Below are 15855 nucleotides of genomic sequence, written 5' to 3'. Positions count from 1 at the left end.
ACCATGGTTGATGTTAGGACCATGATGGAGAAGCCAAGCAGGTTAAACTGTACAGAAGGTCAACAAGGATAGTTTGAAGACATGTGGGTTGAATGTTAGACCATGCAGGAGAAACTCAGCAGGTCAAACTGTACAAAACGTCAACCAGGATAGTCTGCGGACACCAGGGTTGAAGTTAGGACCATGATGGAGAAGCCCAACAGGTCAAACTGTACAGAAGGTCAAACAGGATAATTTGAGGACACCGGGGTTGAGGTTTAGACCATGCATGAGCAACTCAGCAGCTCAAACTGTACAGAAGTTCAAGCAGGATAGTGTGAGGACACGTGGGTTGAAGATAAGACCATGATTGAGAAAGCCAACATGTGAAACTGTACAGAAGGTCAACCAGGATTGTCTGCAGACACGGAGGTTAAAGTTAAGAACGTGAAGCCCAGCACATCAAAGTGTACAGAAGGTCCACCAGGATTGTCTGAGGACACAAGGGTTGAAGTTCAGCCCATGATGGTGAAACCCAGCAGGTCAAACTGTACAGAAGATCAACCAGGATAATCTGAGGGCTCCAAGGTTGAAGTTAAGACCATGAAACCCTGCAGATCAAACTGTACAGAAGGTAAACCAGGATTGTCTACAGACACCGGGGTTGAAGTTAAGAACATGCTGGAGAAATCCAGCAGGTTACACTGTACATAAGGTCAACCAGGATTGTCTGCTGACACCAGTGTTGAAGTTAGGACCATGCTGGAGAAACTCAGCATGTTAAAGTCTGCATCAGGTCAACCAGAATAGTCTGCTGACACCATTTTTGAAGTAAAGACACATTCCTGGTGAAACCCAGCAGGTCAATCTGTACAGAAGGTCAACCAGGATAGTCAGAGGACGCGGGTTGAACTTAAGACCATGCTGGAGAAACCCAGCAGGTCAAACTGTACATACCATCAACCCAGATAGTCTGAGGACAGCGGGGTTGAAGTTAAGACCATGCTGGAGAAACCCAGCATTTCAAACTCTACAGAAGGTCAAGCAGGGTAATATGAGGACACAAGGGTTGACGTTAGGACCATGCAGGAGAAACCCTGCAGGTCAAATTGTACATAAGGTCAACCAGGATTGTCTACGGACACCGGGGTTGAAGTTAGGACCATGCTGGAGAACCCCAGCATGTCAAATTGTTCAGAAGGTCAACTAGGATTGCCTACAGACACCAGAGTTGAAGTTAAGACCATGCTGCAGAAACTCAGCATTAAACTCTACATAAGGTCAACCAGAATATTCTGCTGACACCGTGGTTGAAGGAAAGACGCAATGCTGGAGAAACCCAGCATGTCAAACTGTACAGAAGGTCAACCAGTGTTGTCTGAGTACACTGGGGTTGAAGTTAAGACCATGATGGAGACACCCAGCAGGTCAAACTGTACAGAAGGACAAACAGGATAGGCTGAGGACACCAGGGTTGAAATTAAGACCATGGTAGAGCATCACAGCAGGTCAAACTCTTCAGAAGGTCAACCAGGATACACTGGGGACACCAGGGTTGAAATTGAGACCATGCTGGAAAAACCCAGCTGATTAAACTGTACAGAAGGTCAACCAGGAGAGTCTGAGGACACCAGGGTTGACGTTAGGACCATGCTAGAGAGGATCAACAGTTCAAACTGTACAGAAGCTCAACCAGGATAGTCTGAAGACACAGGTTTGAACTTTAGACCCACGCAGGAGAAACCCAGCAGGTCAAACCGTACTAAGGTCAACCAGGATATTTTGAGGACACCAGGGTTGAATTTAAGACCATGATTGATAAACTCAATGTGGGAAACTGTTCAGAAGGTCAACCAGGATTGTCTGCAAACACCGAGGTTAAAGTTAAGAAAATGAAACCCAGCACATCAAAGTGTACAGAAGGTCCACCAGGATTGTGTGAGGAACCAGGGTTGAAGATAAGACCATGATGGAGAAACTCAGCAGGTGAAACAGTACAGAAGATCAATCAGGATAGTCTGATGACACCAGGGCTGAAGTTAAGGCCATGCAGGAGAAACCCAGCACGTTAAACTGTACAAATGGCCAACCAGGATAGTGTGAGGACACCAGGGTTGAGGTTAAGGCCATGATGGAGAAACCCAGCAGGTCAAACTGTACAGAAGCTCATCCAGGATTATCTGCAGACACCGAGGTTGAAGTTAAGACCATGAAACCCAGCAGATCAAACTGTACAGAAGGTAAACCAGGATTGTCTGCAAAGACCGGGTTTGAAGTTAAGACTATGTTGGAGAAACTTAGCAGTTCAAGATGTATGTAAGGTCATCCAGAATATCTGTTGACATTGGGGTTGAACTTAAGACCAAGATGGAGAAACCCAGCAGGTCAAACTGTATAGAAGGTCAGCCAGTATTGTCTACAGACACCAGGGTTGAAGTTAAGAACATGCTGGTGAAACCCAGCAGGTCAAACTGTATAGACAGTAAGCCAGGATAATCTGAGGACACAAGGGTTGAAGTTAAAACCAATGAAGGAGAAACCCAGCAGGACAAACTGTACATAAGGTGAACCAGGAGAGTCTGAGGACACAAGGGTTGAAGTTAAAACCAATGAAGGAGAAACCCAGCAGGACAAACTGTACATAAGGTTAACCAGTATAGTCTACAGTCACCAGGCTTGAAGTGAAGACCATGCAGGAGAAACCCAGCAGATCAAACTGTATAGACGGTAAACCAGGATAATCTGAGGACACAAGGGTTGAAGTTCAGACCATGATGGGGAAACCCAGCAGGTCAAACTGCACAGAAGGTCAACCAGGATAGGCTGAGGACACCAGGGTTGAAGTTAAGACCATGATGAAGAAACCCAGCAGGTCAAACAGGACAGAAGGTCAACCAAGATAATCTGAGGACACCAGGGTTCAAGTTAAGACCATGCAGGAGAAGCACAGCAGGTCAAACCGTACAGAAGGTCAACCAGGATAGTCTGAGGACACCGGCGTTGAAGTTAAGACTAGGCTGGAGAAACCCAGCAGGTCAAACTGTACATAAGGTCAACAGTATAGTCTACAGTCACCAGGGTTGAAGTTAAGACCATGCAGGAGAAACCCAGCAGGTCAAACTGTACATAAGGTCAACCAGGATAATGTGAGGACACCAGGGTTGAAGTTAAGACCATGGAGGAGAAACACAGCAGGTCAAACTCTACAGAAGGTCAACCAGCATAGTCTGAGGTCATTGGGGTTGAAGTTAAGACCATGCTGGAAAAAACCAGCTGGTCAAATTGTACATAAGGTCAAGCAGTATAGTCTACATTCACCAGGCTTGAAGTTATGACCATGCAGGAGGAACCCAGCTGGTCAAACTGTACATAAGGTCAACCAGGATTGTCTACTGACACCGGGGGTGAAGTTAAGGCCATGTAGGAGAAATTCAGCAGGTCAAACTGTACAGAAGGTCAACCAGGATAATCTGAGGACACCAGGGTTGAAGTTAAGACCGTGATGAAGGAACCCAGCAGGTCAAATTGTACAGAAGGTTACCCAGGATAATCGGAGGACACCAGGATTGAAATTAAACCCATTATGAAGAAACCCTACAGGTCAAACTACAGAAGGTCAACCAAGATAATCTGAGGGCAGCAGGGTTGAAGTTAAGACCATGCTGGAGAAACTCAGGAAGTTAAACTCTACATAATGTCAACGAGAATAGTCTGATGACACCGTGGTTGAAGTAAAGTTACAATGCTGAAGAAACCCAGCAGGTCAAACTTTACATAAGTTCAACCAGTATTGTCTTCAGAGACTAGGGTTGAAGTTAAGACCAGGGAGGAGAAACACAGCAGGTCAAACTCTACAGAAGGTCAACCAGGATAGGCTGAGGACACTGGGGTTGAAGGTAAGACCATGCACGAGACACCCAGCAGGTCAAACTGTACAGAAGGTCAACCAGTATAGTCTACAGTCACCAGGCTTGAAATGAAGACCATGCAGGAGAAACCCAGCAGGACAAACGCTACATAAGGTCAACCAGGATTGTCTACAGACACCGGGGTTGAACTTAAGACCATGTAGGAGAAACCCAGCATTTCCAACTGTATAGAAGGTCAACCAGGGTAATCTGAGGACTCAAGGGTTGACGTTAGGACCATGCAGGAGAAACCCAGGAGGTCAAATTGTACATAAGGTCAACCAGGATTGTCTACGGACACCGGGGTTGAAGTTAAGATCATGCAGCCCAGCAGATCAAACTGAACAGAAGGTAAACCAGGATTGTCTGCAAACACCGTGTTTGAAGTTAAGACTATGTTGGAGAAACCTAGCAGTTCAAGATGTATGTAAGGTCAACCAGAATATCTGATGACATTGGGGTTGAACTTAATTCCAAGATGGAGAAACCCAGCAGGTCAAACAGTATATAAGGTCAACCAGCATTGTCTACAGCCAGCAGGGTTGAAGTTAAGACCATGCTGGAGATATCTAACAGGTCAAACTGTACATAAGGTCAACCAGTATTGTCTACAGAGACCATGGTTGAAGTTAGGACCATGATGGAGAAGCCAAGCAGGTTAAACTGTACAGAAGGTCAACAAGGATAGTTTGAAGACATGTGGGTTGAATTTTAGACCATGCAGGAGAAACTCAGCAGGTCAAACTGTACAAAACGTCAACCAGGATAGTCTGCGGACACCAGGGTTGAAGTTATGACCATGATGGAGAAGCCCAACAGGTCAAACTGTACAGAAGGTCAAACAGGATAATTTGAGGACACCGGGGTTGAGGTTTAGACCATGCATGAGCAACTCAGCAGGTCAAACTGTACAGAAGTTCAAGCAGGATAGTGTGAGGACACGTGGGTTGAAGATAAAACCATGATTGAGAAAGCCAACATGTGAAACTGTACAGAAGGTCAACCAGGATTGTCTGCAGACACGGAGGTTAAAGTTAAGAACGTGAAGCTCAGCACATCAAAGTGTACAGAAGGTCTACCAGGATTGTCTAATGACACAAGGGTTGAAGTCAACCCATGATGGTGAAACCCAGCAGGTCAAACTGTACAGAAGATCAACCAGGATAATCTGAGGGCTCCAAGGTTGAAGTTAAGACCATGAAACCCAGCAGATCAAACTGTACAGAAGGTAAACCAGGATTGTCTACAGACACCGGGGTTGAAGTTAAGAACATGCTCGAGAAATCCAGCAGATCACACTGTACATAAGGCCAACCAGGATTGTCTGCTGACACCAGTGTTGAAGTTAGGACCATGCTGGAGAAACTCAGCAGGTTGAAATCTGCATCAGGTCAACCAGAATAGTCTGCTGACACCATTATTGAAGTAAAGACACAATCCTGGTGAAACCCAGCAGGTCAATCTGTACAGAAGGTCAACCAGGATAGTCAGAGGACAGGGGTTGAACTTAAGACCATGCTGGAAAAAACCAGCTGGTCAAATTGTACTTAAGGTCAAGCAGTATAGTCTACTTTCACCAGGCTTGAAGTTATGACCATGCAGGAGGAACCCAGCAGGTCAAACTGTACATAAGGTCAACCAGGATTGTCTACAGACACCGGGGTTGAAGTTAAGGCCATGTAGGAGAAACCCAGCAGGTCAAACTGTACAGAACGTCAACCTGGATAATCTGAGGACACCAGGGTTGAAGTTAAGACCGTGATGATGGAACCCAGCAGGTCAAATTGTACAGAAGGTTACCCAGGATAATCGGAGGACACCAGGATTGAAATTAAACCCATTATGAAGAAACCCTACAGGTCAAACTACAGAAGGTCAACCAAGATAATCTGAGGGCTGCAGGGTTGAAGTTAAGACCATGCTGGAGAAACTCAGGAAGTTAAACTCTACATAATGTCAACGAGAATAGTCTGATGACACGGTGGTTGAAGTAAAGTTACAATGCTGGAGAAACCCAGCAGGTCAAACTTTACATAAGTTCAACCAGTATTGTCTTCAGAGACTAGGGTTGAAGTTAACACCATGGAGGAGAAACCCTGCAGGACAAACTGTGCAGTACGTAAACCAGGATAATCTGAAGACACCAGGGTTGAAGTTAAGACCATTATGAAGAAACCCAGTAGGTCAAACTGTACAGAAGTTCAACCACAATAATCTGAGGATACTGGGGTTGAAGTTAAGACCATGCTGGAGAAACCCAGCAGGTCAAACTGTACATAAGGTCAAACAGTATAGTCTACAGTCACCAGGGTTGAAGTGATGACCATGCAGGAGAAACCCAGAAGGTCAAACTGCACAGAATGTCAACCAGGATGGGCTGAGGACACCAGGATTGAAATTAAGACCATGATGAAGAAACCCAGCAGGTCAAACTGTACATAAGGTCAACCAGCATAGTCTTCAGAGACCAGGGATAAAGTTAAAACCATGCAGGAGATGCCCAGCAGGTCAAACTGTACATAAGGTCAACCAGTATAGTGTATAGTCACCAGGGTTGAAGTTAAGACCACTCTGGAGAAACTCAGCAAGTTAAACTCTACATAATGTCAACGAGAATAGTCTGATGACACGGTTGAAGTAAAGATACAATGCTGGAGAAACCCAGCAGGTCAAACTTTACATAAGTTCAACAAGTTTTGTCTTCAGTGACTAGGGTTGAAGTTAAGACCATGTAGGAGAAACCCAGCAGGTCAAATTTTACAGAAGGTCAACCAGGATAGGCTGAGGACACCAGGGTTGAAGTTAAGACCATGCAGGAGAAACCCAGGAGGTCAAATTGTACATAAGGTCAACCAGGATTGTCTACGGACACCGGGGTTGAAGTTAAGATCATGCAGCCCAGCAGATCAAACTGAACAGAAGGTAAACCAGGATTGTCTGCAAACACCGTGTTTGAAGTTAAGACTATGTTGGAGAAACCTAGCAGTTCAAGATGTATGTAAGGTCAACCAGAATATCTGATGACATTGGGGTTGAACTTAATTCCAAGATGGAGAAACCCAGCAGGTCAAACAGTATATAAGGTCAACCAGCATTGTCTACAGCCAGCAGGGTTGAAGTTAAGACCATGCTGGAGATATCTAACAGGTCAAACTGTACATAAGGTCAACCAGTATTGTCTACAGAGACCATGGTTGAAGTTAGGACCATGATGGAGAAGCCAAGCAGGTTAAACTGTACAGAAGGTCAACAAGGATAGTTTGAAGACATGTGGGTTGAATTTTAGACCATGCAGGAGAAACTCAGCAGGTCAAACTGTACAAAACGTCAACCAGGATAGTCTGCGGACACCAGGGTTGAAGTTATGACCATGATGGAGAAGCCCAACAGGTCAAACTGTACAGAAGGTCAAACAGGATAATTTGAGGACACCGGGGTTGAGGTTTAGACCATGCATGAGCAACTCAGCAGGTCAAACTGTACAGAAGTTCAAGCAGGATAGTGTGAGGACACGTGGGTTGAAGATAAAACCATGATTGAGAAAGCCAACATGTGAAACTGTACAGAAGGTCAACCAGGATTGTCTGCAGACACGGAGGTTAAAGTTAAGAACGTGAAGCTCAGCACATCAAAGTGTACAGAAGGTCTACCAGGATTGTCTAATGACACAAGGGTTGAAGTCAACCCATGATGGTGAAACCCAGCAGGTCAAACTGTACAGAAGATCAACCAGGATAATCTGAGGGCTCCAAGGTTGAAGTTAAGACCATGAAACCCAGCAGATCAAACTGTACAGAAGGTAAACCAGGATTGTCTACAGACACCGGGGTTGAAGTTAAGAACATGCTCGAGAAATCCAGCAGATCACACTGTACATAAGGCCAACCAGGATTGTCTGCTGACACCAGTGTTGAAGTTAGGACCATGCTGGAGAAACTCAGCAGGTTGAAATCTGCATCAGGTCAACCAGAATAGTCTGCTGACACCATTATTGAAGTAAAGACACAATCCTGGTGAAACCCAGCAGGTCAATCTGTACAGAAGGTCAACCAGGATAGTCAGAGGACAGGGGTTGAACTTAAGACCATGCTGGAAAAAACCAGCTGGTCAAATTGTACTTAAGGTCAAGCAGTATAGTCTACTTTCACCAGGCTTGAAGTTATGACCATGCAGGAGGAACCCAGCAGGTCAAACTGTACATAAGGTCAACCAGGATTGTCTACAGACACCGGGGTTGAAGTTAAGGCCATGTAGGAGAAACCCAGCAGGTCAAACTGTACAGAACGTCAACCTGGATAATCTGAGGACACCAGGGTTGAAGTTAAGACCGTGATGATGGAACCCAGCAGGTCAAATTGTACAGAAGGTTACCCAGGATAATCGGAGGACACCAGGATTGAAATTAAACCCATTATGAAGAAACCCTACAGGTCAAACTACAGAAGGTCAACCAAGATAATCTGAGGGCTGCAGGGTTGAAGTTAAGACCATGCTGGAGAAACTCAGGAAGTTAAACTCTACATAATGTCAACGAGAATAGTCTGATGACACGGTGGTTGAAGTAAAGTTACAATGCTGGAGAAACCCAGCAGGTCAAACTTTACATAAGTTCAACCAGTATTGTCTTCAGAGACTAGGGTTGAAGTTAACACCATGGAGGAGAAACCCTGCAGGACAAACTGTGCAGTACGTAAACCAGGATAATCTGAAGACACCAGGGTTGAAGTTAAGACCATTATGAAGAAACCCAGTAGGTCAAACTGTACAGAAGTTCAACCACAATAATCTGAGGATACTGGGGTTGAAGTTAAGACCATGCTGGAGAAACCCAGCAGGTCAAACTGTACATAAGGTCAAACAGTATAGTCTACAGTCACCAGGGTTGAAGTGATGAACATGCAGGAGAAACCCAGAAGGTCAAACTGCACAGAATGTCAACCAGGATGGGCTGAGGACACCAGGATTGAATTTAAGACCATGATGAAGAAACCCAGCAGGTCAAACTGTACATAAGGTCAACCAGCATAGTCTTCAGAGACCAGGGATAAAGTTAAAACCATGCAGGAGATGCCCAGCAGGTCAAACTGTACATAAGGTCAACCAGTATAGTGTATAGTCACCAGGGTTGAAGTTAAGACCACTCTGGAGAAACTCAGCAAGTTAAACTCTACATAATGTCAACGAGAATAGTCTGATGACACGGTTGAAGTAAAGATACAATGCTGGAGAAACCCAGCAGGTCAAACTTTACATAAGTTCAACAAGTTTTGTCTTCAGTGACTAGGGTTGAAGTTAAGACCATGTAGGAGAAACCCAGCAGGTCAAATTTTACAGAAGGTCAACCAGGATAGGCTGAGGACACCAGGGTTGAAGTTAAGACCATGCTGGAGAAACCCAGCAGGTCAAACTGTACAGAAGGTCAACCAGTATAGTCTACAGTCACCAGGCTTGAAATGAAGACCATGCAGGAGAAACCCAGCAGGACAAACGCTACATAAGGTCAACCAGGATTGTCTACAGACACCGGGGTTGAACTTAAGACCATGTAGGAGAAACCCAGCATTTCCAACTGTATAGAAGGTAAACCAGGGTAATCTGAGGACACAAGGGTTGACGTTAGGACCATGCAGGAGAAACCCAGGAGGTCACATTGTACATAAGGTCAACCAGGATTGTCTACGGACACCGGGGTTGAAGTTAAGATCATGCAGCCCAGCAGATCAAACTGTACAGAAGGTAAACCAGGATTGTCTGCAAGCACCGTGTTTGAAGTTAAGACTATGTTGGAGAAACCTAGCAGTTCAAGATGTATGTAAGGTCAACCAGAATATCTGATGACATTGGGGTTGAACTTAATTCCAAGATGGAGAAACCCAGCAGGTCAAACAGTATATAGGTCAACCAGCATTTCTACAGCCAGCAGGGTTGAAGTTAAGACCATGCTGGAGATATCTAACAGGTCAAACTGTACATAAGGTCAACCAGTATTGTCTACAGAGACCATGGTTGAAGTTAGGACCATGATGGAGAAGCCAAGCAGGTTAAACTGTACAGAAGGTCAACAAGGATAGTTTAAAGACATGTGGGTTGAATTTTAGACCATGCAGGAGAAACTCAGCAGGTCAAACTGTACAAAACGTCAACCAGGATAGTCTGCGGACACCAGGGTTGAAGTTAGGACCATGATGGAGAAGCCCAACAGGTCAAACTGTACAGAAGGTCAAACAGGATAATTTGAGGACACCGGGGTTGAGGTTTAGACCATGCATGAGCAACTCAGCAGGTCAAACTGTACAGAAGTTCAAGCAGGATAGTGTGAGGACACGTGGGTTGAAGATAAAACCATGATTGAGAAAGCCAACATGTGAAACTGTACAGAAGGTCAACCAGGATTGTCTGCAGACACGGAGGTTAAAGTTAAGAACGTGAAGCTCAGCACATCAAAGTGTACAGAAGGTCTACCAGGATTGTCTAATGACACAAGGGTTGAAGTTCAGCCCATGATGGTGAAACCCAGCAGGTCAAACTGTACAGAAGATCAACCAGGATAATCTGAGGGCTCCAAGGTTGAAGTTAAGACCATGAAACCCTGCAGATCAAACTGTACAGAAGGTAAACCAGGATTGTCTACAGACACCGGGGTTGAAGTTAAGAACATGCTGGAGAAATCCAGCAGGTCACACTGTACATAAGGTCAACCAGGATTGTCTGCTGACACCAGTGTTGAAGTTAGGACCATGCTGGAGAAATTCAGCAGGTTAAACTCTGCATCAGGTCAACCAGAATAGTCTGCTGACACCATTGTTGAAGTAAAGACACAATCCTGGTGAAACCCATGAGGTCAATCTGTACAGAAGGTCAACCAGGATAGTCAGAGGACACGGGTTGAACTTAAGACCATGCTGGAGAAACCCAGCAGGTCAAACTGTACATAAGGTCAACCAAGATAATCTGAGGACACCAGGGTTGAAGTTAAAACCAATGAAGGAGAAACCCAGCAGGTCAAACTGTACATAAGGTCAACCAAGATAATCTGAGGACACCAGGGTTGAAGTTAAAACCAATGAAGGAGAAACCCAGCAGGTCAAACTGTACATAAGGTGAACCAGGATAGTCTGAGGACACTGGATTTGAAGTTACGACCATACTGGAGGAACCCAGCAGGTCAAACTGTACATAAGGTCATCCAGTATAGTCTATAGACACAAGGGTTGAAGTTAAGACCATTCAGGAGAAACCCAGCAGGTCAAACTGTACAGAAGGTCAACCTGGATAATCTGAGGACACCAGGGTTGAAGTTAAGACCGTGATGTTGGAACCCAGCAGGTCAAATTGTACAGAAGGTTACCCAGGATAATCGGAGGACACCAGGATTGAAATTAAACCCATTATGAAGAAACCCTACAGGTCAAACTACAGAAGGTCAACCAAGATAATCTGAGGGCTGCAGGGTTGAAGTTAAGACCATGCTGGAGAAACTCAGGAAGTTAAACTCTACATAATGTCAACGAGAATAGTCTGATGACACCGTGGTTGAAGTAAAGTTACAATGCTGGAGAAACCCAGCAGGTCAAACTTTACATAAGTTCAACCAGTATTGTCTTCAGAGACTAGGGTTGAAGTTAACACCATGGAGGAGAAACCCTGCAGGTCAAACTGTGCAGTACGTAAACCAGGATAATCTGAAGACACCAGGGTTGAAGTTAAGACCATTATGAAGAAACCCAGTAGGTCAAACTGTACAGAAGTTCAACCACAATAATCTGAGGATACTGGGGTTGAAGTTAAGACCATGCTGGAGAAACCCAGCAGGTCAAACTGTACATAAGGTCAAACAGTATAGTCTACAGTCACCAGGGTTGAAGTGAAGACCATGCAGGAGAAACCCAGAAGGTCAAACTGCACAGAATGTCAACCAGGATGGGCTGAGGACACCAGGATTGAAATTAAGACCATGATGAAGAAACCCAGCAGGTCAAACTGTACATAAGGTCAACCAGCATAGTCTTCAGAGACCAGGGATGAAGTTAAAACCATGCAGGAGATGCCCAGCAGGTCAAACTGTACATAAGGTCAACCAGTATAGTGTATAGTCACCAGGGTTGAAGTTAAGACCACTCTGGAGAAACTCAGCAAGTTAAACTCTACATAATGTCAACGAGAATAGTCTGATGACACGGTTGAAGTAAAGATACAATGCTGGAGAAACCCAGTTGGTCAAACTTTACATAAGTTCAACAAGTTTTGTCTTCAGTGACTAGGGTTGAAGTTAAGACCATGTAGGAGAAACCCAGCAGGTCAAATTTTACAGAAGGTCAACCAGGATAGGCTGAGGACACCAGGGTTGAAGTTAAGACCATGCTGGAGAAACCCAGCAGGTCAAACTGTACATAAGGTCAACCAGTATGGTCTACAGTCACCACGGCTGAAGTTAAGACCATGCTGGAGAATCCCAGCAGGTCAAACTGTACATAAGGTCAACCAGGATAGGCTGAGGACACTGGGGTTGAAGGTAAGACCATGCACGAGACACCCAGCAGGTCAAACTGTACAGAAGGTCAACCAGGATAATCTGAGGAGACCAGGGTTGAAGTTAACAATAATGAATAAACCCTGCAGGTCAAACTGTACAGAAGGTCAACCAAGATAATCTGAGGACACCAGGGTTGAAGTTAAAACCAATGAAGGAGAAACCCAGCAGGACAAACTGTACATAAGGTGAACCAGGATAGTCTGAGGACACTGTGGTTGAAGTTGAGACCATGCTGGAGAAACCCAGCAGGTCAAACTGTACATAAGGTTAACCAGTATAGTCTACAGTCACCAGGCTTGAAGTGAAGACCATGCAGGAGAAACCCAGCAGATCAAACTGTATAGACGGTAAACCAGGATAATCTGAGGACACAAGGGTTGAAGTTCAGACCATGATAGGGAAACCCAGCAGGTCAAACTGCACAGAAGGTCAACCAGGATAGGCTGAGGTCACCAGGGTTGAAGTTAAGACCATGATAAAGAAACTCAGCAGGTCAAACAGGACAGAAGGTCAACCAGAATAATCTGAGGACACCAGGGTTCAAGTTAAGACCATGCAGGAGAAGCACAGCAGGTCAAACCGTACAGAAGGTCAACCAGGATAGTCTGAGGACACTGGCGTTGAAGTTAAGACTATGCTGGAGAAACCCAGCAGGTCAAACTGTACATAAGGTCAACCAGTATAGTCTACAGTCACCAGGGTTGAAGTTAAGACCATGCAGGAGAAACCCAGCAGGTCAAACTGTACATAAGGTCAACCAGGATAATGTGAGGACACCAGGGTTGAAGTTAAGACCATGTAGGAGAAACACAGCAGGTCAAACTCTACAGAAGGTCAACCAGCATAGTCTGAGGTCATTGGGGTTGAAGTTAAGGCCATGCTGGAAAAAACCAGCTGGTCAAATTGTACATAAGGTCAAGCAGTATAGTCTACATTCACCAGGCTTGAAGTTATGACCATGCAGGAGGAACCCAGCAGGTCAAACTGTACATAAGGTCAACCAGGATTGTCTACAGACACCGGGGTTGAAGTTAAGGCCATGTAGGAGAAACCCAGCAGGTCAAACTGTACAGAAGGTCAACCAGGATAATCTGAGGACACCAGGGTTGAAGTTAAGACCGTGATGATGGAACCCAGCAGGTCAAATTGTACAGAAGGTTACCCAGGATAATCGGAGGACACCAGGATTGAAATTAAACCCATTATGAAGAAACCCTACAGGTCAAACTACAGAAGGTCAACCAAGATAATCTGAGGGCTGCAGGGTTGAAGTTAAGACCATGCTGGAGAAACTCAGGAAGTTAAACTCTACATAATGTCAACGAGAATAGTCTGATGACACAGTGGTTGAAGTAAAGTTACAATGCTGGAGAAACCCAGCAGGTCAAACTTTACATAAGTTCAACCAGTATTGTCTTCAGAGACTAGGGTTGAAGTTAAGACCATGGAGGAGAAACCCTGCAGGTCAAACTGTGCAGTACGTAAACCAGGATAATCTGAAGACACCAGGGTTGAAGTTAAGACCATTATGAAGAAACCCAGTAGGTCAAACTATACAGAAGTTCAACCACAATAATCTGAGGATACTGGGGTTGAAGTTAAGACCATGCTGGAGAAACACAGCAGGTCAAACTCTACAGAAGGTCAACCAGGATAGGCTGAGGACACTGGGGTTGAAGGTAAGACCATGCACGAGACACCCAGCAGGTCAAACTGTACAGAAGGTCAACCAGTATAGTCTACAGTCACCAGGCTTGAAATGAAGACCATGCAGGAGAAACCCAGCAGGACAAACGCTACATAAGGTCAACCAGGATTGTCTACAGACACCGGGGTTGAACTTAAGACCATGTAGGAGAAACCCAGCACTTCCAACTGTATAGAAGGTCAACCAGGGTAATCTGAGGACACAAGGGTTGACGTTAGGACCATGCAGGAGAAACCCAGGAGGTCAAATTGTACATAAGGTCAACCAGGATTGTCTACGGACACCGGGGTTGAAGTTAAGATCATGCAGCCCAGCAGATCAAACTGTACAGAAGGTAAACCAGGATTGTCTGCAAACACCGTGTTTGAAGTTAAGACTATGTTGGAGAAACCTAGCAGTTCAAGATGTATGTAAGGTCATCCAGAATATCTGATGACATTGGGGTTGAACTTAATTCCAAGATGGAGAAACCCAGCAGGTCAAACAGTATATAGGTCAACCAGCATTGTCTACAGCCAGCAGGGTTGAAGTTAAGACCATGCTGGAGATATCTAACAGGTCAAACTGTACATAAGGTCAACCAGTATTGTCTACAGAGACCATGGTTGAAGTTAGGACCATGATGGAGAAGCCAAGCAGGTTAAACTGTACAGAAGGTCAACAAGGATAGTTTGAAGACATGTGGGTTGAATGTTAGACCATGCAGGAGAAACTCAGCAGGTCAAACTGTACAAAACGTCAACCAGGATAGTCTGCGGACACCAGGGTTGAAGTTAGGACCATGATGGAGAAGCCCAACAGGTCAAACTGTACAGAAGGTCAAACAGGATAATTTGAGGACACCGGGGTTGAGGTTTAGACCATGCATGAGCAACTCAGCAGGTCAAACTGTACAGAAGTTCAAGCAGGATAGTGTGAGGACACGTGGGTTGAAGATAAAACCATGATTGAGAAAGCCAACATGTGAAACTGTACAGAAGGTCAACCAGGATTGTCTGCAGACACGGAGGTTAAAGTTAAGAACGTGAAGCTCAGCACATCAAAGTGTACAGAAGGTCTACCAGGATTGTCTAATGACACAAGGGTTGAAGTTCAGCCCATGATGGTGAAACCCAGCAGGTCAAACTGTACAGAAGATCAACCAGGATAATCTGAGGGCTCCAAGGTTGAAGTTAAGACCATGAAACCCAGCAGATCAAACTGTACAGAAGGTAAACCAGGATTGTCTACAGACACCGGGGTTGAAGTTAAGAACATGCTGGAGAAATCCAGCAGCTCACACTGTACATAAGGCCAACCAGGATTGTCTGCTGACACCAGTGTTGAAGTTAGGACCATGCTGGAGAAACTCAGCAGGTTGAAATCTGCATCAGGTCAACTAGAATAGTCTGCTGACACCATTGCTGCAGTAAAGACACAATCCTGGTGAAACCCAGCAGGTCAATCTATACAGAAGGTCAACCAGGATAGTCAGAGGACACGGGTTGAACTTAAGACCATGCTGGAAAAAACCAGCTGGTCAAATTGTACTTAAGGTCAAGCAGTATAGTCTACATTCACCAGGCTTGAAGTTATGACCATGCAGGAGGAACCCAGCAGGTCAAACTGTACATAAGGTCAACGAAGATAATCTGAGGACACCAGGGTTGAAGTTAAAACCAATGAAGGAGAAACCCAGCAGGTCAAACTGTACATAAGGTGAACCAGGATAGTCTGAGGACACTGGA

The sequence above is a fragment of the Narcine bancroftii genome, chromosome 2, assembly GCF_036971445.1.
Source record: "Narcine bancroftii isolate sNarBan1 chromosome 2, sNarBan1.hap1, whole genome shotgun sequence".
Classification (NCBI taxonomy): domain Eukaryota; kingdom Metazoa; phylum Chordata; class Chondrichthyes; order Torpediniformes; family Narcinidae; genus Narcine; species Narcine bancroftii.
This window is presented reverse-complemented; position numbering follows the sequence as displayed.